At 42.9% G+C, this 22867-nt stretch overlaps 1 pseudogene; it reads right to left on the bottom strand.

The window, feature by feature from the left end:
• Positions 1–3086: 3086 nt before the first annotated feature.
• The window catches only part of LOC145391476 (sodium-coupled monocarboxylate transporter 1-like), a 48446-nt pseudogene continuing 28665 nt past the window's right edge, over positions 3087–22867 (bottom strand).

The raw sequence follows: 22867 nt of genomic DNA on the forward strand, positions 1-22867 counted from the left end.
AAGACCTTACAGAGCAACAGAAAAGAAAAATCAATTGACTCGCTCCTATGGATGTATTTATATCTCGGTGCTCTTTCTTATATCTAAAACTAATCTCTGGAGGGGTGACCACAAACAAACCGCCTCCATGTTACCCTGTCATGCATCATCAGGCTGCCTCTCCTTCAACTCACACCAGCATCGTTCATATACCTCTCCACCGCATCCCTCCATCTCATTATTCTCGGTCTCCCACTACTCGTCTCTCCACCTAACTCACATACACTCTCTTATACTCCTTTCACTCTAACTTGTCCTAATATTATTGTCTCTGTCATCAGTTCTGAGCTGTAGCAATACGAATACCAGAATATGACGCGTAAAATAAATAAATAAATAACAAGCATCATGGTAAGAACGTACGTAGAACCGTAGTACTGTATTATATTTTCCTGCCACTGAGCTACATGAAATAAGCTACAAAGGGACGAAAATCTGGGCCAAGTTAAGGTGGAAGAACTATAGGTAATCTCTCAGTCTTCATTCCACATGGCCAAACCATCTCAAGGTACCTCTCCCAACACCCTCCAGCGCATCCACATCAACACCACAGCGCATCTTTACTTTTTCAGATTAATACAGACGATTTGGCGCAGCGGAGAGAACTCGTAGCTATCAAAGAACGAATGAACAGTATCCTCGCTTACCCTTCTGTACCTCAAGAAGACGGGGAAGCTGTTTACACACTATAATTCTATCACCGAGTTAATATACACACAGCACCTGCGTCCTCCCCTTTCTCGGTTAGAGGGTGACTGATGGGATTCGGAGCTTCAAGGGTTCACAGAGTTCCAGTTCGAGACAGAAGACTCATTTCAATCATGCTCGGTAACATTTGCTTTACTGTATATTTCATTTTAACTATACTCTTTTCACTTATGTGTTATATACTTAAACATTATCATTATCTTTACATTAACCACTTCACTTTGAGAACGTCTCTTTGCCTCTGTTCATATTACTGTCAGACGATTTTAATTATCTAGAGTAAAACCTGTCGAAAATGATCGCTTATAGCATCATCATCCATTAACCTCTACGTAAGATGCGCCTTTTTAATTATATCTGCCACCGAGTCTCAAGATATTAATATATATATATTTTTTTTATTATGACATGCATATTAACATCTGACTGCCAGAATATATCTCAGCTGAATGAAATAATCTTAGTAAGTATTTAGGTGCGTTTACACTACCCATAAGATCCTCTCAGTATCCCACACATCATCTTGGCTCATCATCATCATCATCATCATCATCATCATCATCTTATCACCGTTATTATAAGATTACCCATCATATGACTACAACATGTGTGCCCATGCGTGTATTACTGCATGTGTATGCAGATATAAGATGTGTGAGTTAGAGAAAGAACAGAGGAATTACTTGGAGAAGAACAGGGAGGCTTTAGGAAGGGAAGAGGTTGTGTAGATCAGGGCCGGTATTAATAAAAACTTCTAGGAGTACTCCTAAAATTATTACTAATTGTGGTTGTAGATGAGAGTTGCTTCTAAAAGTTCCTCCTAGGAGGACTCGTAGTAGTAATTTCGCTCCTACCATGAAGTGTTACCAACACAAAGAATCTATCTATCTATCTATTGCCAGACGCCTCAATCCCGTTTGGGGTGGCCACAAACAAATCGCCTCCAAGTCGCCCTGTCCCCCACCATTTCACTGCCCTGCTTCCAACTCACACCCCCCTCTCTCATAAACCTCTCCATCCCATCCCTCCATCTCATCCTCGGCCTCCCCCTCCCTCTTCCCCCATCCATCCCACTCACATACACTCTCTTCGTCAGTCTTTCACCCTTCATCCTCTCCACATGGCCAAACCACCTCAGTGTGTTCCTCATAACGCTTCCTATCACATCCACATCCACACCACAACGCTCCTTTATATCCTCATTCGTCAGCCTGTCTCTCCATGTGACTCCACAGGCTCCTCTTAAATAACTCATTTCCACTGCTCTCACTCTTGACTCTTCCAACAACGTCCAAGCTTCACTTCCGTACGTTAGAGTTGGTATCACAATACTGTCATGTAGTAACTTTTTCACTTCCATGCTCACTTCCCTGTTTCTTATCACTGCTTTCAAAGCACCAGCAACCTTTCTTCCCTGCTGTACCCTTTCAAGCACTTCACCCTCCAAACCTCCATCCTTACTCATCACACTACCCAAGTACTTAAACGTACTCACATTTTCCAATTCCTCACCATCCAACCTCGCTATACATTCACTGACTTCACCTCTCTCAAAGACCATCACTTTACTCTTCCCTACATTCACCTTTAGATTCCGTTTCTTACACACTCTCCCAAACTCATCCACCAAGCCTTGCAGCTCCCCTTCGTCTTCACTCAACAACACAGAGGACCAGGTGACGCATCGTATTTTCATCTCCAGTGGCGATGAGTGGATGAGTTCTTCTGGCTGAATGTTGGTGACAGGTGAGGTGACTTTTTTTTTTTTTTTGAGTTCCTAGGGCAGGTGCAAATTCTCTCCCTGGGGTATTGGATTGGTGGAAATTTCCATTGTGCCTGGTGTATTCTCAGTGTGATGGGGGCTGTGTCGGGTGTGGTGGAGTTTGTTGGGGGTGGTTGTGGTGATGCTGGGGATGTGGGTGAGGGTGTGGCTGCATAACTGGCTGGTGGGCGGGAGAGGCGGCCGGATCTGGTTGTGTGGGTGGTGAGGACGGGCGTGGGTGGTGAGGTGGTGCGGCCACGTGGTGCAGTGGCTTGTCATGGGTGGATGGTTGAACATCCGGTGTTGGAGTATGTGGGGTGGTGGTGGGTGCGGGGTTGGTGCGTGTAGTGTGCAGGTGGGGAGATTGTGTGGGCATAGGGGTGGAGGCAGGTGGTGATGTGGTGGGTCCACGTGGTGTACCGGCAGGTGTGGGCGGTGGGTTGATTGTCTAGGTGGTGGAGTGTGAAGTTGCGGTGGCAGTGATGGGCAAGGGGCTGGTGTGTGGTTTGGCATCGGAGGTGGTTGGGGAGTGGGTGTGCTTGGGGGAAAATTTGGTGGGTGTAGGGGTGGTGGCGGGTTATTTGAGGTGTCGGTGACGTGGTGGGGTGACGGGGGGTGGGTCGGGGTCTCCCAGGGGACCATCCTGCAAAACAGACAGCTCCAAAACAAACTCCATGCATGTCTAATGGAAACGAATATAAAGAGGGCAAAGCTTCAATATCTCCAAGGCATTTTAAAGAGAAAAAATAATACACTATTAATGGAAATTATAGAAGAGCTGAGGGAACGCAAGAGTAAGTGGATGAGGGAATGTGAGAAGGAACTAAAAGATCTTGACCTAATTACAGAAGGGTTAAAAAATATAACAAAAGATGAACTAACCAGGAAAATATATGATGAGGACATAAAAAGGTGGAGAAAAGACATGGAAAATAAATCAAGCTTAAAGTATATAAAAAATGGAAGAAAGAAATAGGTGGAGTAGATAAAATATATAATAATACACCAGCCTCCATAATCCTGTTTAAATGCAGATCTAATACACTAAATTTAGCAAATAGAAATAGATTCAAGGGAACTGAGACAAATTGTCCAATGTGTAATGCAGAAACAGAAGACTTGATACATTTTTTATTAGACTGCACAGGATATATGGAAGAAAGAACACAACTGGTAGAATTACAACAGCCATATATACATAGGAGTATGTATAGTTGTGAGTAAAAGATGGAAGAGGAGCATAAGACAGTATGGATCAGTTGGGTCAAGGTTTGTGTGGGTAAAGTTGAAAGTTGGAATACAAATGTGGGCGATTGTGTGTGTGTATGTTCCAACGCAAGATCGTGCTAGAAGAGTGAGAGAAGAGTTCTGGACAAATGTGGAAGTGTGCATGGAAAAGTTTGGAAGGAATGAGAGAGTGTTTTTGATTGGTGATATGAATGGTAAAGTTGGGAATGTGAAGGTATGTTGGAATAGTACGTGAGTGGGGTGTGCCTGCTGAGATATATGAGAATGGGAGTGCGTTAGTGGACATTTATGCTGGGAGGGGGTTGGTGATAGCCAATACCCTCTTCAGGCATAAAATGATCCACAGGTATACATGGCGAGTGATGAGAAGGGTGGGTGGTGAACTGAATGAAAGGAAGGCAATGATTGATTATGTGTGTGTGAATGAAAGGATGCGAAGATGTGTAAAGGATGCAAGAGTGTATAGAGGTTGGGGGAGTGGACTTTCTGACCACTACTTGGTGGTGGCCAGAATTAGAATGCAAGTAAGATGGAGGAATAGAAGAAGGGAAAGACGAGAGGAAGGAGTAGTTGCAAGGAGTGTGGAAAGGTTACAAGAGGAGAAAAAGGCAGAGTATAAGAGAGAAGTGGAGGAACGATTGGCCAAATATGAATTGGAGCAGATGGGAGACGTGGAAGGTGTGTGTAAGATATTTACAGAAGAAATATGTGCAGCATGTGATGTGGTGTGTGGAAGGAAGAGAAGACGGAGGGGGGCGCAAGGAACAGCGTGGTGGACTGAAGAGGTGAGACAGGCTGTGGCACAAAAGAAGAAAGCATACAATGAATGGATGAGAAATAGGGGCGTGGAAGAAGTTGAGAGGCGGAAGAGAGAGTTATATGTGGAAAGAAAGAGAGAGGTGAAAAGATTAGTAAGAGAGAGTAAGAAGAGAGTGGATGAGGAATTTCGAAGGAATTTGAATGTAAAGTGGAGGGACTGTAAGAAAATGTTCTTGAGAGAAGTGAAAAGAGTAAGACAGGGTGGAAGTGAAGTTAGCAGGGGAGTGAAAGATAAAAATGGTAGATTACTAGTGGAGAAGGGAGAAAAAGTGAGCAGATGGAGAGAACACTTTAAGGAATTGTTGAACGTAGAGGATAGAAGTAATGCGAGTATAAGTGGCTGGGGAATGGCTGGGAGAAGGAGGGAGGTGAGAAGACAGGAAGAAATCAGTAGGATAGAAGTTGTGGAAGCAATGAAGAAAGTTAAATCGGGGAAAGCCCCAGGAATTGATGAAGTGTGTGGTGAAATGCTGAAGCATGGGGGAGAGATAGTAGTAGAATGGATGTGGAAGATGTGCAGATTGGCCTGGGAGGAAGGTAGAGTCCCGGAGGATTAGAAGGCAGGTATAATTATTCCCTTGTACAAAGGAAAAGGGGAAAAAGAAGTGTGTGGTAATCATAGGGGCATTTGTCTTCTTAGTATAATAGGAAAAATGTATGGTAGGATACTTATAGACAGAGTTAGAGAAAGAACAGAGAAATTAGTTGGAGAAGAACAGGGAGGTTTCAGGAAGGGAAGAGGTTGTGTAGATCAGATATTCGTTCTTAGATCTTTAGTGGGAAAGTTTCTAGAGAAGGGAAAGAAGTTGTATGCGGCTTTCATGGATTTGGAGAAAGCATATGACAGGGTGGATAGACAAGGATTGTGGAAAGTGTTAAGAATATATGGAGTATATGGGAAGTTGTTGAATGCTGTGAAGAGTATGTACGATGGTGCGAAGGCTGCAGTGCGTGTGGATGGTGAACTAAGTGAATTTTTCTCTTTGAAAGTTGGTTTGAAACAGGGATGTGTCATGTCTCCATGGTTGTTCAATCTGTACATGGATGGGGTAATAAAAGAGGTACAAGGTAGGGTAGTGGATGTTGGAGTGGCCCTAGTGAGAGAGGATAGTGTTTGGAAACTCCCTGTACTGTAGTTTGCAGATGATACTGTGTTGTTGAGTGAAGACGAAGGGGAGCTGCAAGGCTTGGTGGATGAGTTTGAGAGTGTGTAAGAAACGGAATCTAAAGGTGAATGTAGGGAAGAGTAAAGTGATAGTCTTTGAGAGAGGTGAAGTTAGTGAATGTACAGCGAGGTTGGATGGTGAGGAATTGGAAAATGTGAGTACGTTTAAGTACTTGGGTAGTGTGATGAGTAAGGATGGAGGTTTGGAGGGTGAAGTGCTTGAAAGGGTACAGCAGGGAAGAAAGGTTGCTGGTTCTTTGAAAGCAGTGATAAGAAACAGGGAAGTGAGCATGGAAGTGAAAAAGTTACTACATGACAGTATTGTGATACCAACTCTAACGTACGGAAGTGAAGCTTGGACATTGTTGGAAGGACACAAGTCAAGAGTGAGACCAGTGGAAATGAGATATTTAAGAGGAGCCTGTGGAGTCACGTGGAGAGACAGGCTGACGAATGAGGATATAAAGGAGCGTTGTGGTGTGGATGTGGATGTAATAGGAAGCGTTATGAGGAACACACTGAGGTGGTTTGGCCATGTGGAGAGGATGGAGGGTGAAAGACTGACGAAGAAAGTGTTTGTGAGTGAGGTGGAGGGGGGAAGAGGGAGGGGGAGGCCGAGGATGAGATGGAGGGATGGGGTGGAGAGGTATATGAGAGAGGGGGGTGTGAGTTGGAAGCAGGGCAGTGAAATGGCGGGGGACAGGGCGACTTGGAGGCGATTTGTTTGTGGCCACCCCAAACGGGATTGAGGCGTCTGGCAATAGATAGATAGACAGATATATAGAGGAAAGAAATAATATACTTGGGAATCTCCTATTTAAAACAAGTGGTATTGAAAAAAAGAAATTAATAATATTTAAATGCTGGAAAAAAAGAGAAAGGAAAGTGAAGGGGCTCAGAAATTCAGGCGACTGATTATAGCGTACACGTAGTAAGAGAAGAGGAGGTGTGACCACAGAAAGACATATAAGAAAGAGAAAAGAGAAAGAAGGAAATCGTTTAGAGGTGCCGTTGTAAAGGCAATACCTCAACAACATCACATCACAACACAAACAGTAAACATCTAGTGAGTTAGAGTTGTTGTGAGTGGGAGATTATAGAAACTTTGACCATTTTTGTTTTTACTTTATTAAGACCGGCTCATTTATCTGGTTGTGGCATCAGAATCAAGATACATTTTGTGGGACGTACAGACGTAAGTTACTCTGTTGGTAAGCCTAATGTTAAATTTCAGAACTGAGGGCTTATAGGAAAAACTGGTCAAAATAGAATTGTAGGAGAGCGTGGCATGTTTGTTACATACCTAATTCATGTATGTTCATTTTGATTTCCTTTCTATATGAAGGATTTTTGGTGAATGTACGCTTTAAGCAGCAGAAAGACATTACCAATTAAAATTCACATTCCTCAAGCTTGGTTTCAGTTTTTTCCTGGCTGCTTTCAGGGTGGTAAATGACCTTTTCCTACTGAAAATTTTTTCCTGTTATTATCATCACATTCCTTAAGCAGTACCTGAGGTTGTTTGTTTCCGGCATAATGGAAGAAACCACATAAAGGTGGATTTTGTTTCCCATTTCCCACTAGCTCTTAATCCATGCAAAAAGATTTCCAGATATTCATATGGTTTGCTGGTTGTCCAACAGTATCTGATGATAAACCTCGTAGAAAGTCTCTTGGAAGTTAAACAGAATGAGGTCTATGGTTTCACCATGATCATACTGTAGTGTGATATACAGTAATCCCTATACTATCCGGACACCCACTTTCCGGACACCCCATTTACCGGACATTGTGGGCCTGGACCTTCAGAACCCAAAAATGGCCAAAAAACGAAAAAAATCCTCCCCCAATCCAATTTTTTTTCCCTCCTGTAATTTGAAATTGCTGCGCGGCACCGAACAGCTGTTTACACCATGGTCTCTTCCCCCCTTCCTTCCTCCCCCCTCCCCCCTCTCCTGTCAGTATTGCCATTTGATATTTTTCATTAACAAATGTTTGCCAATTTGGTAATGAAAAATTCATTTGGTAACGAATTAGAATAATGCATTACCATATGGATTTTTCACATGTATGAGGATACACAGGATGGAGATGGTGGATTGTCTGCTCATTCTGATTAATCTACAAGCCTACATAACATGAAAATAATCAACATGCTGTTAATTATACGAAGAGTGATTGCATGTACTGTATTTCCACTTGTATATATAATTAGTGAGGAATAAATGCTAGCTTTACGAATTTGGTAATGAAAAGTTAAATTTGGTACCGGTAATGAAAATTGAGGAGTTTGGTAATGTGGCTGTTGCGATCTGGCAACTCTGTTTCCCCGTCACCAACACTCCAACAGTTACTGCTTTACTTCGATCGCGAGTGGGTGTTTATTACAGTGGATGCCACACGTGCTCGTTTTTTGTGAATAAACAGTGAATAAACTACAATACCTCTCCAGTAGACCACATCCATGTGTTGAGCAATGTTCATCCGAGAGAAGAGTTCATTACGAACGCGATGATTCACCTGCAGGAGATATTGAAAACCGACTTTGAAAATTGTTTCACCCAGTGGAATGAATGCTGGGTTACGTGTGTCAAGTCAGAAACTAACTACTTTTGGGGGGATTAGTGTCGTAGCTCAACAGGTTAACTATTTATTATTTTAGAGCCAAAGGTCGGATACTTTCTGAACAGACCTCGTATGTGTAACATACTCATGGCTGTTCAATATACATTCCACATACTGTGTATGGATGGGTTGATTAGAGATTTAAAAAAAAAAAGTCAAGCTATTGAGAGAGGGATGAGGACAGTAAAGAGTGGTAAAGGGTGGATTATCTCAAACATGGTGTGGGCTGATGATGCTGTGTTAAATGCCGAACAAGAGATTTGAAGATTGGTGCAGACTATTATGAATATTTGTGAGCATCGTGATCTGAAAGCATATGTAAATAAGAGCAAAGTGATGGTTGCTGAGGGAGAAGTTGACTCCCAGTGTGATGTGATGGTGTATGATGAGAGACTTGACTTGGTGACAGAGATTCAGTACAGAGGTGGTATAGTGGAGAGTGGTAAATGTCCAAAGGAAAGGAAAAGTGGAGTCTCACAGGAAAAGAAGGTAGCAGTTGCTATGAAGATACTGATGTAAAACAGGTCCAAGTATATTGGCTATGCTTGAGGACTACATACAGGAGTTTCCCTGCCCACAGTAACATTTGAGTATGACATTGGTGTGAAATGAAAAGCTTAGAGTAAGTACAGTAGAAATGTAGTTTTGGGGGAATGAGTGTGGAATGTGGATGGGATGAGAAATATAGTGTGAGTCATGAAAGATGTGGAGTGAGGAAGTCTATGGACAGTAGAGTGTGTTTTTAGATGGTAGGGTAATTTGAAGAGGATGGATGTAAATACTGTAGTATAGCGAAAAGGGTATATCTGTTTAAACATAAAGGTTGGAGGAGGACCAAGAAAGTGGACAGATATGGTGAAGGAGTGTGTGAGAAAATGAGTCATGGAGGTTGATAAGGCTAGGCAACTGTCAAGGGATCAAACTGCTTGAAAGAATTTTGTACTAAAGTATAATGTGGTTTGGCACCTCTGTTTTTAACACGTGATTGACAGTCGTCAGAGTGGTTCTAGCTGATCAATAAGGTGAAGTGCATAAGTGTGGTAAGTTATGCTTGTGATGTGGAGTCAGATTCCAAGAGTTTGAATGGTGAGTGAATAAGAATATGGTTCATTTAACTAGGCATGCTGTTGATTAGTTCTCCTCCTGCCATTTCTCTTTTCTGTCCTCTGGCCCTGTCTCAGTGAAACCTTGGTTGGGAAAAATATGTTGGGATGATGATAATGAAAATGATGAAGCTCAAGAAAACTCAAAGGTAATGCAAGAGAGGGTAACATCCTCTCTTGCTTTAGACTTTACCAAAAAATATTTTCATTACTAATTCTCCTTTTATGTTCAATCTATGTATCTATCTATCTATAGCCCGACGCCCTAATCCTACAAAGGGTGGTCCCAGACAAAACGCCTCCAAGCCATTCTGTCACCCACCATTTGACTGCACTCCCCTCAACTCACTCCCTGCTACCTCATATACCTCTCAACTCCATCCTTCCAACTCATTCTCGGTCTTCCCCTCCCTCTCCCTCCCTCCACTTAACCTACATTAACCTTCTTAGTCAGTCTTTCATTCTCCATTCTCTCCACATGTCCAGATCACCTCAGTGTATTTCTCCTAATTTTCCCAACCACATCCACATCCACCCTACAACGTTTCATCGATTCTTCATTCGTCAACCTGTCCCTCCGTGTCACTCCACATGCTCCTCTCAAGTAAGACATTTCCACTGCTCTCGCTCTTGACTTGTTCCCTTCTAGCAAGGTCCATGCCTCGCTTCCATACGTCAGGATAGGGATCACAATACTATCATGCAGTGACCTCTTAACTTCCATATTCACCTCCCTATTTCTCATCACTGCTTTCAGTGAAACAACAACCTTCCTTCCCTGTGGTACCCTTTCAAGCATTTCATCCCCAAAAGTTCCATCCTAACTCATCACACTACCTAAGTACTTGAATGCACTCACATTCTCAATATCCTCACCATCCAACCTCACTGTACATTCTGTGCCTTCATTCCTCTCAAACACAATAACATTACTTTTCTTTATATTAACTTTCAGATTCCTCTTCCTACACACTGTCCCAAATTCATTCACCAAACCTTGCAACTCCCATTCATCTTCACTCAACAGTACTGTATTATCAACAAACATCAATACCGGAATCTTCCAAATCTCACCCTCATTCATTAGAGCCACCCACACATCCACTGTCCTACCTTGCACCTCCTTTGCAACGCCATCCTTGTATATATTAAACAGCCATGGAGACATCACACATCCCTGTTTCAGTCACACACTGAGATCAAAGAACTCACTCAGCTCACCATCCACTCGCACTGTAGCCCTAGCTCCTTCGTACATACTCCTCACAGCACTCAACAATTTCCTCCACTCCATAATCATATTCTTAACGCCTTCCACATACCTTGCCTATCTATTCTGTCATAAGCTTTCTCCAAGTCCATGAAGGCAGCATACACTTTCTTTCCCTTCTCTAGATACTTCACTAAACATCTTAGAACAAATATCTGATCTACACACCCTTTTCCATTCCTAAATCCCCCTTGTTCTTCTCCAACTGGCTTCTCCATTATATGCCTAACCCTATCAATGAGTATTCTACCATATATTTTTCCAGTCACACTAAGAAGGCAAATACCCCTATAGTTAACACATACTTCTCTCTCCCCTTTTCCTTTGTATAAAGGAACAGTCATACCTGATTTCCAGTCCTCTGGAACCCTTCCCTCTTCCCAGGCCAGTCTACACAACTTCCATTTCCACTCCACTACAATCTCACCCCCATACTTCAGCATTTCACCATACACTCCATCAATTCCTGGGGCCTTTCCCATCTTGATCCTCTTCTTTGCTTTCACTACTTCCGCCCTACTGATCTCTTCTTCCCTCCTTTCATTTCCTCTCCCAGCCATTCCCCAACCATTTATACTCGCATTGCTCTCACTGTCTACATTTAAGAAATCCTCGAAGTGCTCCTTCCATCTCCTCAATTTCTCTCTCTTCTCCACCAACAATCTATCATTCCTATCTTTCACTCCCCAGCCATTTCCCCTTTCACACTGTCTTACTTTCTTTACCTCCTTCCAAAACAATTTCTTACTCACCCTCCACTTCACACTTAGACTCCTCCCAAACTTTTCATCCACTTTCTTTTTACTCTCCTTCACCAATCTCTTCACCTCCCTTCTCCTCCCCACATATACTTCTCTCTTCTCTCTCATCTTCTCCTCTACGTATGCTTGCTAGCCAGTCAATACATGCCTTTTTCTTTTATTCCACAGCTCGTTTCACCTCATCATTCCACCATGGTGTCTCTTGCACACCCTTGCATCACCTCCTCATTCCACAAACCACCTCACACGCTGCACCTATCCCTTCCGTGAATATCTTACACACATCATCCACCCCTTCCATCTGCTCTAACTCATACCTTCCCAATCTTTCTTCCTCTGTGCTCTTATACTCTGCCATTTTCTCACTACCTTGTAACTTCTCCACTCTTCTCACAGGAGCTGTTTCCTTCTGTCTTCCCCTTCGTCTCTTCACCCATTTTCTTTGCAGCCTGACCTTGGCCATCACTAAGTGATGGTCCGAAATTCCATTCCTCCAACCTCTCCACATTCTTGCATCCAACACTTGTCTTCTCATTCGCTCATCCACACACACATAGTCTATCATTGCCTTTCGTTCAACAAGTTCACTGTGCCATCCTCCTCATGACTCTCCATGTATACCTGTGGATCATCTTATGCCTAAAGAAGGTGTTGGCTATTGCCAACTCCTTACCAGAACAGATGTCCAGCAAAGCACTACCATTCCCATCTACTTCAGCTGGCACACCCCACTGACGAACCACTCCATCCACTTGTACATTCCTAACTTTCCATTCATGTCTCCAATCAAAAACACTCTCTCGCTTCTCTCAAACTTGTCCATACATGCTTCTACACTTGCCCAAAACTCATCTTTCACTCTTGCCACTCAGTCCTCTGTCGGCACATACACACATACAATCACCCAAGCTTGTCCACCTACTTTCATCCTCACCTATACAATCCTTGCACCCACTGTTCCATACTGTCTTGTATTCTTCTTCCACTTCTTGCTTATCATCAGACATACTCCCTCTCTTGTCCTCCCATTCTCATTGACTCCGGAATATATTCCTAAACCGAATTCCCATTCTCTCACCCTTTCATTTTTCCGTTTAGTTTCAGTCAGTCCACGTACATCCACTCCTGCATCCTCAAGCACCTGAACAGTCTCTCTTTCTTTCATTTCATCATTCACTCCTCTCACATTCCATGTCCCTACCATTAGAATGTCCTTTGTCCGTTCCTTAGTCGTCAAAGTATGTTCCGTCCTGGTCCGAGGCACTTTATTCGCTAGTTTAGTTAGTTCTTTTTACGGTGTGGGGCACTAACCCACCACCAACCCTTTTAATCGCCTCATACGAAAAGCAGGGATACTTGGGGAGAATTCTTGAAAACCCCCCTACTTGTAGTTAAAGAGAAAGTTTCATGTTTGGTGACAGTGTTTGTTAACCTGTTAGTGTCAGGTGACATAGTGGTGAAATCTGCAGTCAGGTCAATGGTGAGATTGGTGCTGGGTGTAGCAGTGGTCATGTTGCTGATGAAGGCGACGATGGAGTTGTTGACATGGTGGAGGAGGTTCTCAGGACAGCTGTCAACAGAAAGGCGGAGGTGGGTGGGGTGTCCTCCCCCGTGCAGGAACTTGCCCACCACCACCCAAATGTTGTAACAGAAGGCCACCAGGAATCCTAACACTGCACCCTGAAGATTGTGGTTTGGTCATATGAATCTGTGGTTTTATGTGGACATCATTTGAAATAAAATACTACTTGCATGTGTTATAATATTGCCCTCCATATTCCCAGTAGACCTGATATTAAAAAGGAAGAGGATCAACTGGGATAACAGTCCCATATCCTCTATTCTTACTCTCGGCAGTTTTGCAGCAATCCTCTGATCTAGGTCCTGCACTGGTAATAAACTAGTTCGTGTGGCCTTTTGATATGAAGTGTGATTATGGTGACTGTGTTAAGGAATTCAAGGTATGGTGTGTTGGCACTGAGTGAGGCAAGGATGAACGGGCATGAAGTGGAGGAGTGAGAAGATGTGAAATGTATAGGTCAGGTATATATGCGTGAGTGGATGGTGTAAGGAAGGAGTTGCTCTGTTGATGAATGATGTATAGCAGAGGAATGAAAGATCATAAATTTGTCAGCATGAGGTTTATATATGCCAAGTTCCAATCTGGGAGAAAAATGTGATAATAAAAGACACATTTGGTGATGGGAGAGAGAGTAACCTTGACACTGGTGGTATGAACATAAGAGCAGTAGACAGGACTGAACTTATGCTGTAGCTAATTATAATGATACAAATAATTCTTCCTTTGTGCATTATTGTGAAGTACAAAATTTTGCTGGTGGAAAATATGAAATCTACAAGAATTACACAGCAGTGTATTGAAATAATTGACATCCATTGATAATGAGAGTGATTATGAAGAAATGTATGATAAATGAGAGGAAGAGTAAGTTGTAAAACCTGTGACATCTTTGCTTCCCTACATAGTTTCAAGATGTACAGTGATTATGAAATACTAGGCTATATAAGAATGAAAGAATCAGCAATAATTATTTTATGTCATGATTTATATAAAGCAATCCGTGCTGCTTCTGTCATAATAATACAAGGATTGTACAGTTCTGGTGGCCTCTCCTGGCTAGCCCTTTGCATGCAGTACAGTATGCTTCACTAATCAAAGAACTTTCCAGCCAACGTAGCAGCCATCTTCATACAAGTTCCTTATCACACACCACTCATAAGAAGGTAATGATTTGCATTTACTTATTCTGCGTGATGTGCTTGACCATTAGGAAGGGCTAAACTTTAGTTTTGAAAGACCTGATACCTCCTCCCCTCTCAAAACCCTGTGTGGGAGGTAATGCCTGAAAGATACAGTAAATCCCTGTAGTTGTAGGTTACATATATAAATTCTTGACTATTAATAATATGCTCCTCATGGGGCAACGTAGGATTGGATGATGAAATGAAATAACAATACTTTTATGTGGAGAGTGTAAACCTGTGCCCACCTTTGCGTTGACCCAGGGTGTGCACATGCCAGCCAGGAAGACGCCTAGGATTGGTCCCTTGACAGATCCTGAAATGCTGTAGAAGATGTGGAAGATGTTGCCCAGGTTGCCTGCCAGCATACCCACACAGATGCCAGATAGGCCCATCACCACAGCTGCCACCAACATGCAGCATCAATACATAGTTCCACAATATAGTGTCTACCAGAATGTAAGGAAACTGTTTTGCAGTACTGTATGCTGATGATACAATCTGGTTCCACTGTATAAAATTATAAATGCCATGGACAACATGCAGTGCTGAGTGTGTATTGACAACACAGGGAATGATTTTTAAAGTTTATGGACCCCTCAAAACTGCTGAATTATTGCTGATAACATGAGAAGAAAGCCTTACATATGAGCTTGAGGACTCTGGTGGCTGAGGCATCTGACATCCTGCTGAAGTATGGAATATCCTTCAGAAAGTCCTCCCACAGCAGGCAAGCCATAGAGTTACTGTAGCTGGACAGCGAACTGTGTTGAAAGTGGGACATTGTTTGGTAATTATGAATGTGTTGTTTGAAAGGGAAATTTTCCCTCGAGCTAGACCTTACTAGATCATATAGCCCTGCTAGGCGACAGGAGGGCGCTACCCATCCCGGCATGGTAGCTGCCGGCGTGGGTCAAACTCACGACCCTCCAGTCCCAAGTCCGATGCTCTACCACTGTGCCACCCTGACCCCATGTGTTGTTTGATAAATACATAGATGACAACTTTATCATGAAATTTATAATCTATGATTATTTTTCTTGCATGACTAATGTAAGTGAAAGCTAAAGTTTGAAATGTGGCAAATAGTCACTTAAAGTGGAAGGCTAATGTGTGATTTGAAAGTTGTGATATGGAGAAGGAAATTGAACAAAATGGCTGCAGGAGAACTTCAAAAAGGAATATATACTAGGCTCAGCATTGTCATGTGGATGGAAGAAACTGACTTGATAGTAAAAAAAAAAAAAAAAAAAAAGGAAAGTGATCTACTGAGAAATGCGGAATAATATATCCTTGGATAAAAATTGATGTAGTTGAGAACAGAAGCACAATGGAGTTGTTTCCTCCAAGAACTGTAGCCTATACTGCCTCCGGTGTGACAACATGGAATACTTATATTTTGTGAGGAAAGAACATACACAGTAGATGATGGAAGAATGAGATACTGTACAGCAGTTCAAACAAATGGACAAATAAAGGTGTATACAAGACATGAAGATGTAGAAACTGATGAAGCGAAGAATTAGTAAATGAATGCACTGTATTGAAGATTCTTGCAAAGAGTTATGTATGATTCAATTATGGCATTATCTCTCATATTGCTGTGTATGCACTTACTGAGATGAGTTATCCCAAAGAAAAAGACCTGTTCAATGCCAGCCTCAACTCAGGTGTGGAACAGTGCCCCTTGTGGGATACACTTTTAGCCTTTAGCAACTTCAGTGCAGTTACTGGCACGGACAGGGAAGGCTTTGAAGATTGTGTATAAGTACGGTAGGTCCCCATGGCTTTAGAACCAGGAATTTCAATAGTTCTAACATTCTGTATTTTAAAAAATCCCATAAGTTGGAAATTTCTGCATCCAGATTCCAAAAGCCTTATCTTCACTGCTGGACTTGTTACTCCATTGTTGAAGGGGTTGCTAAGGAGACTGACTACCTTGTTGTAAGAACTCTGGAGCATCCTGCAGAACTGCTTGGTTTTCAGGAAAACAGAGTTCTTTACTGCAGTTCACAGACTTGATGTTGCTGCTCTAAGGCTACAGATGAAAAATGGGAAAATCTCGGGATGCCATGTATAACTATTCAGTCTTGAGTATGGAATGCACTGATGAGTATGCAGTGACAGTCAGAAGTCAGGTTGGTGTGGTCAGTGCTGTTGATGACCCTTTTGTGTGGAAGGGTACTCATAAGTGTGTTACTGTGGGAGAAGCTGATGAATGTGTTGTTGAGTGCCCAAGATCAAGTAGGGGATTTATCTCACCAGGGATGCTAGCAACAGTTGATGGGTTATGCTTCTAGACTGGCTAGGGACTGAGGGCCACAAAGATTTCTGGCTTGTCGGTCAAGAGTTTACCAAGAACGGACAAAGAGAGGTATGTTAGGGAAATTCATGAGGAGTTAGAGGGTGGCTTTCAAGTACAGTAAAAGTCCTGTAATCCGAATGCCAGGGGGCCGAGGGTCTTTCGGACTTTTTTTTTTTTTTTTTTTTTCAGATTAATGAGGGGACCTCTGAAAACATTAGAAATAAGTACAGGATCATTAAATAAACCTTTAAAATGATATGGGTTATTGTTTTACTCACCGGAAATACAAAGAATTGTAGATGAATAGTTGCAGGCAGGTAAGTACATCCAAGTCGAAGAGCAAGTCCAAACCAGATAAATCTTTAGATAAAACCCAGAAAATTTTTTAAAAGCCCAGAAAAAAAAAATTGCCTTGCAATATTCGGAGTATTGGGATGTTTGGATTATTGGTGATCGGATTGGAGGAATATTACTGTAAATGGGACTGCTGGGTCTTGATAGCAGGCTGTGAAGCCTATGCCCAGAGTCGGACACAAAAAAAAAAAAAAAAAAAAAAATGACCTTCGTCCTGCTATCAAGCCCTAAGGAAACTCTGCTCCAGACCTGCCTCTCAGGTTAACTCTGCTGAGATAGTAGGTAGATGGCTTGTGTCTAGAGTGAGTGACTAGAGGGCTCATTGGCCTGAATACTTAAAGCAGTTGTGTATAGCAGAACCCAACATGGAACTTCCATCGGCTGATGTGCAGTCGCTAGCTGCCATCACACCAGTCTACAATGCCATGTCTTCCTTAGATGAATACAGGAAGGCAGTGACAAGGCTGAAAAGTGGTAGAGCGACTGGTCTTCGTGGCATCCGGCCAAACTGATCAAAGCTGGGGAAGAAGCCATATATTGGGATTACTTGCAGTAATATGGGGGTGAGATTGTAGTGGAGTGGATATGGAAGTTATGTAGACTGGCTTGGGAAGAGGGAAGGGTTCCAGAGGATTGGAAATCAGGTATAATTGTTCCTTTATATAAAGGGAAAGGAGAGAGAGAGAAGTATGTGGTAACTATGGGGGTATTTGCCTTCTTAGTGTGACAGGAAAAATAAATGGTAGAATACTCATTGATAGGGTTAGGCATATAACGGAGAAGCCAGTTGGAGAAGAACAAGGGGGATTTAGGAAGGGAAGAGGGTATGTAGATCAGATATTTGTTCTAAGATGTTTAGTGAAGTATCTAGAGAAGGGAAAGAAAGTGTATGCTGCCTTCATGGACTTGGAGAAGGCTTATGACAGAACAGATAGGTATGGTATGTGGAAGGTACCAAGAATATATGGAGTGGAGGGGAAATTGTCGAGTGCTGTGAAGAGTATGTACGAAGGAGCTAGGGCTACGGTGCAAGTGGATGGTGAGCTGAGTGAGTTCGTTGATCTCAGTGTGGGACTGAAACAGGGATGTGCAATGTCTCCATGGGTGTTTAATATATACAAGGATGGGGTTGTAAAGGAGGTGCAAGGTAGGGCAGTGGATGTGGGGGTGGCTCTGATGAATGAGGGTGAGATTTGGAAGATTCCGGTGTTGCTGTTTGCTGATCATACAGTGTTGTTGAGTGAAGATGAATGGGAGTTGCAAGTTTGGTGAATGAATTTGGGACAGTGTGTAGGAAGAGGAATCTGAAAGTTAATGTAAACAAGAGTAAAGTTATGGTGTTTGAGAGGAATGAAGTCACAGAATGTACAGTGAGGTTGGATGGTGAGGATATGGAGAATGTGAGTGCATTCAAGTACTTGGGTAGTGTAATGAGTAAGGATAGAACTTTGGGGATGAAGTGCTTGAAAAGGTACAGCAGGGAAGGAAGGTTGTTGGTTCACTGAAAGCAGTGATGAGAAATAGGGAGGTGAGTATGGAAGTTAAGAAGTCGCTGCATGATAATACTGTGATCCTTACCCTGACGTATGGAAGCGAGGCATGGACCTTGCTAGAGGGGAGCAAGTCAAGAGTAAGAGCAGTGGAAATGACTTACTTGAGAGGAGCATGTGGAGTGATATGGAGGGACAGGTTGACGAATGAAGAAGTGAAGGAACGTTGTGGGGTGGATGTGGTTGAGAAGATTAGGAGAAATACATTCAGGTGATTTGGACATGTAGAGAGAATGGAGAATGAAAGACTGACGTAGGTGAGGTGGAGGGAGGGAAAGAGAGGGGAAGACAGAGGATGAGGTGGAAGGATGGAGTTGAGAGGTATATGAGGGAGGGGGGAGTGAGTTGGTGGGAGGGTAGGCAAATGGTGGGTGACAGAGCGACTTGGGGGCGTTTTGTCTGGGGCCACCCTTTGCGGGATTAGGGCGTCGGGCTATAGATAGATAGACTTGGTAGCAGAAGTTGTTCGATGTACTGGTATAATTCCTCCTAACTGGACAAGGTATTTGGTTAGCTCTGTTTGGGAAGGGAACGGAGATCAGTGCGACTGCAGTAACTACCACGGTGTTATGGTGTTCAGTGGTCCAAGAAAGGGTCTTGCTCATATGCTGTTGATGGATATCCAGGACCATTCGCTTACGATTCAGAAGCCTCGGCAATCTTCACCCAAGAAGTCTACACTTGATTGGATTCTAACCATTGTGAGTCTCAGTAAGGGTTGCTGGCAGCCTGCATCAGTCTCAAGAAGGCGCTTCACTCAGTAAATGTGGCAGCAGTAGGAGGACACCTATTCCCCTGGCACCCCCACAATGATTATCCAGTTGATAACCGGCTTGTATTTAACAGTGTGTGTGTGTGTGTGTGTGTGTGTGTGTTCTACTGCTTGCCCATTGCGTTTATTTCTTTCATTTTTCAGTGTGAGAATAATGATGAAAAGTGTGAGGGTCATGACGAAAGATGTGATAGTGATGATCAGGATCGAATCCAAGAATATTTTAAGGTGTTGTCCATACACAATCCCGAAGTGATGAGCAATTGGCAGTTGGTATCATTTGCTCTTTTATTATATTTTCAGACTTTTGACCCGATGATGAAGTGCTGTGAACATGGATGTGAATATTGTTTGTGTATTGGTATTATTCGTACCTTTCGTTTCGTTTATAAAGGCTCCAACGTGCTTGCATGCTCCGCCCTTGGTCACCTAATGGTGTCTCTTCACGCTACTTGATCTCTGGCAGCTCCCTATTTAGTCCTTTATCCCAGAGGCCACACTCTATAACTTATCCCAGGTCTTTTTCGGTCTGACTCTCACAACCCAATTCCCAACGTGAATAGGTTGTATCACATTTCTATCGTTTACTCATTTTTGAAGGATCTAACACGTTTGCGTGAATCGGTCTTGGTCATCTAATGGCGGCTGTCCATGCTGCTCAAACTCTGGCAACTTCCCTATTCAGTCCCTTATCCCTGAGGTCACACTCAGTGACCTCGTCCCAGGTCTTTTTCGGTCTACCTCTCGCAACTCCCAACATTAACACTTCTCAAATTCTGCAGCCAATTATCATCCCTCATCCTCTACACATACCCAGACCATCTCAATCTACTGCTGTTCATTACAGCACCAATACACTCCAGTCCCATCCTATCCCTCAACTATTCCACTGTAAACCAAGCCCCCTCCCCCTCAGGTCTCACACTCAAGGACGCACTGCATATCCACATAATCATTGTCATCTCTATACGTTTGAGCCTGCGACTATCCTCTTCCTTTACTGCTCAAGTCCCACTACCATACGGCATTACACTGCAAACACATGCTGCATACTTAGATCCCTTAGCATGGAGGGAGAGCCTTCTCAATGTCAGGAGAGACAACAGCTCCCAGAACTTCTTCCGACCACTCCCCACTCCAGCCACAGAGCTAGCTCCTTCCCCACCTCCAGCACATAATATGTCTCCCAAATAACAAAACTCTTCCACACACTCAAGAGACTCACCAACAAGTTCAATCCTTTCATGCCTGACAATCTCCACCTGCTCTCCCCGACACACCACACACATGAAATCAGCATTATCTCTCAATCTACCTCTAATATCGCCACACCTCTCATGCAACCATTTATCACAGACACTGCACAAGATGGAATTACTTCCCACGCCCTTCTGGCAAATCGCACGTGGCCACTCTCCCTCCTCTTTGATAGTACCGCCCCCAGCCCTAGATATCATCACTTTTGTTTTATCTGCATTTGCTCGTAAACCCTTGTGCCCCATACCATCTCTCCACTTCGTAAATCTTTCCTCCGCCCCCTTTTCATTCTCTGCAATCAACACCAAATCATCAGCATACAACATCTCCCACGAGAGTCCATTTCTGAAGTCACGTGAGAGGGCTTCAAGTACCATGATAAACAACAAGAGGCACAAGACTGACCCCTGATGCACACAAGCATTCATGGAAAACTCATCACTCCACTCTCCATTCACCCTTACCTGGGTGCGAGCACCCACATACATGGCCACAACCACCCTAACTAGCCACTCCTCCAGCCCAAGCTTTCTCATTGCCCACTTCACCAACTCTCTAGGGACTCTGTCAAAGGCCTTTTCAGAATCAACAAAAACAAAGTACAGTTCCCTTTTCTTTTCTACATATTTTCCTGAAGTTGTCGAACAATGAACATAGCATCAGTGGTCCCTTTGCCTGGCATAAACCCAAATTGCACCTCATCAATATTCACTCTTTCTCTATTATACCTTCTAGAACTCTTTCCATTATCTTCATTATTTGGTGTAAAAGCTTTATGCCTCCATAATTTCCTTTTTCCAGGGCATCACCCTTCCCCTTGTACACATTTCTATGGAGGAAGAAAATAATAAGGGAAAGACCCAATTTGTATGTGTATATTGCAGAGTGACGCAAATAATGCTTCACTAAAGTCATGTGGCAGTATCTTATGTGTTGTGGGAATGGCTCAGTCTGCTAGTAAGGGCGCGGATGATGGAATATGCGTATGAAAAAAATATGCGATGCAAGATAGATACTGGTAAAACTGAGTGATGATAAAGGATGTAAGAGTGATGATAAAGGATGTGAGAGTGATGATAAAGGATGTGTGAGTGATGATAAAGAATGTGAAAATGATGATAAAGTATGTGTGAGTGATGATGGATGTGAGTGATGACAAAGGAAGTGTGAGTGATGATACAGAATGTGAGTGATGATAAAGGATAGTATTGATGAGTGTCAGAGAGAAGATGAAGGATGTGAGGGTGATGATAAAGGATAGTGTTGATGGATGTGAGTGATGATAAAGGATAGTGTTGATGGATGTGAGTGATGATAAAGGATGTTAATGAAAGTGATGATAAAGGATAGTGTTGATGGATGTGAGTGATGATAAAGGATGTTAATGAAAGTGATGATAAAGGATAGTGTTGATGGATATGAGTGATGATAAAGGATGTTAATGAAAGTGATGATAAAGGATAGTGTTGATGGATGTGAGTGATGATAAAGGATGTTAATGAAAGTGATGATAAAGGATGTGGATGAAAGTGATGATAAAGGATAATGATGATGGATGTGAGTGATGATAAAGGATGTGGATGAAAGTGATGATAAAGGATAGTGTTGATGGATGTGAGTGATGATAATGGATGTGAGCAGTGGCGTACCGAGGGGGGGGGGTGGCATGAGGCCATGGCTCCCCCTTCTGCAAATTATCTATCTATCTTTCTATCAATCTATCTATCTATATCTATATCTATCTCTCTCTCTCTCTCTCTCTCTCTCTCTCTCTCTCTCTCTCTCTATATATATATATATATATATATATATATATATATGTATATATATACTGTATATGCAAACTATCCACTGGAGAGATGAAAGGAGCGACAGTGAGTACATTCGTACATTACATCTTCAGACAGAGTGAGACAGAAACGTAAAGGGTAGAGGTCTTTTATGCACACCCGCAGCAGGTAGTGGCACACAGAACAATGGATGACCTGAATTTTTACCTGCGGCTTAACCCATGGTCACCTGCAGCAGGGAGTGGAACACAACAAAGGATGACCTGAATCTAAAAATGCACGTGACAAAGGTGGAGGGAGTAGGAGGGGAGGAAAGGGGAGTGGGAGGGAGGGGGAAGGGGAAGAGGAGTAGGGGAAGGAAGAAGGGGAGAGGGGGTAGGGAGGAGGGGATAAATACTGCTGCTTAACTTAAGACCTAGAGGATTAATGCTTGGTGTGTCCCACACAGGTGTAACTACACCACCAGGAGATGACAGGGAACAATCACTTGTTAGTCTGGGGGATACTGCATTAAAATTAATTCAGTTAACAATTTATCACACTTAAAATGACCATAGCTCATGTTTACATTCTTTT

Source organism: Coenobita brevimanus, chromosome 18, assembly GCF_032717465.1.
Source record: "Coenobita brevimanus isolate Jiangsu-jjx chromosome 18, ASM3271746v2, whole genome shotgun sequence".
NCBI classification, from domain to species: Eukaryota; Metazoa; Arthropoda; class Malacostraca; order Decapoda; family Coenobitidae; genus Coenobita; species Coenobita brevimanus.